The sequence below is a fragment of the Bison bison genome, unplaced genomic scaffold, assembly GCF_000754665.1.
Source record: "Bison bison bison isolate TAMUID 2011002044 unplaced genomic scaffold, Bison_UMD1.0 scf7180017864115, whole genome shotgun sequence".
Classification (NCBI taxonomy): Eukaryota; Metazoa; Chordata; class Mammalia; order Artiodactyla; family Bovidae; genus Bison; species Bison bison.
This window is the reverse complement of record NW_011494687.1, coordinates 533,686-535,498: the sequence shown is the minus strand read 5'-3', so window position 1 is coordinate 535,498 and position 1,813 is coordinate 533,686.

Below are 1,813 nucleotides of genomic sequence, written 5' to 3'. Positions count from 1 at the left end.
TGGCTAGAGTCGGACACGACTGAGCGACTTCACTTTCATTTTTCACTTTCCTGCATTGGAGAAGGAAATAGCAACCCACTCCAGTGTTCTTGCCTGGAGAATCCCAGGGACGGGGAAGCCTAGTGGGCTGCCGTCTGTGGGGTCGCACAGAGTTGGACACGACTGAAGTGACTTAGCTTAGCATTGATAACTACAGAGCCTACAGCTGGCACTGGTCAACAGAAAAGGCCCAGTTCTTCTCCAAAACAATGCCGACTGCATGTCACACAAACAGTGCTTCAAAATTTGAACAAATTGGGCTACGAAGTTTCACCTCATCTATTATATTCAACTGACCTCTCACCAACCAACTACCATTTCTTCACGCATCTCCATAATTTTTACAGGGAAAACATTTCTACGACCAGCAACATGCAGAAAATGCTTTTCAAGAGTTCATCGAATCTTGAAGCATGGATTTTTACACTATAGGAATAAAAAACTTATTTTTCATTGACAAAAATGTGTTGATTGTAATGATTCCTATTTTGATTAATAAAGATGTGTCGGAGCCTAGTTATAATGATTTAAAACTCATGGTCTGAAACTGCAACTACTTTTGCACCAGTCATGTAAATCACTAAGTACTAGTCAAATGTGCAGTGGTAGAGGTATCAGTAATGAGCTGAGGGAGAGCTAAGAAAGAAGCTATTCTGACTATGGAAGATGGGGAGGCTAAATGATGGAGTTAGATGTTAAATAAGATCATGACTAGCATCTCAAGAAAGGTAGGGGGAGCAAGTAAGTACAAACGCATGGCATCATGAAAAGTACGTGGTAAATTTGCTTTCAATTTTGTGATTTCAATAATTACCTGTGTTAATAATTCCTAATCTTTCTCTAACCAGACCATCTATAAAATAAGCGTATCCAGTATCTCCAAACACTGAAAGCAGCCTGAGGCTATTGGTTTTCACAGCAGTCATATAATTTTTATCCTTATCTAGGTGAGTGTCTTAGTCACTACTTGTCTGAGCAACTGCAAAAACACACTAACTAGTCTCAAACTTAGATCTCTCCCCACCACCCACTTCCCCAATCAGTCCCACACACTTTGTTCTTCAGAAAGATTTACTTCCCCTAAGCCCAACATTGATGGTGTCATTTCATCAGACAACAACCTTTGGTTATTTCCCTTTCATCTACCCAATGGAGACCAAGCTCCTTCATCAAATAATCAAGCCAGTTGCTATGGTCCAAATGTTCATGTCACCCCAAATTCATATGTTGAAATCCTAACCCCCAAAGGGTATTAGGAGGTGAGAGCTTTGGGAGGTGAATAGGTTATGAGGGTGGAGTTCTCATGAATGGGACTAGTTCAGTTCAGTTTAGTCGCTCAGTTGTGTCCAGCTCTTTGCGACCCCATGGACTGCAGCACACCAGGCCTCCCTGTCCATCACCAACTCCTGGAGTTTACTCAAACCCATGTCCATTGGGTTGGTGATGCCATCCAACCATCTCATCCTCTGTCATCCCCTTCTCCCCTCGCCTTCAATCTTTCCCACCATCAGGGTCTTTTCAAATAAGTCAGCTCTACGCATCAGGTGACCAAAGTATTGGAGTTTCAGCTTCAACATCAGTCCTTCCAAAGAACATTCAGGACTTATTTCCTTTAAGATGGACTGGTTTGATCTCCTTGCAGTCCAAGGGACTCTCAAGAGTCTTCTCCAACACCACAGTTCTAAAGCATCAATTCTTCAGTGCTCAGCTTTTTTATGGTCCAACTCTCACATCCATACATGACTACTGGAAAAACCATAGCTTTGACTAGACG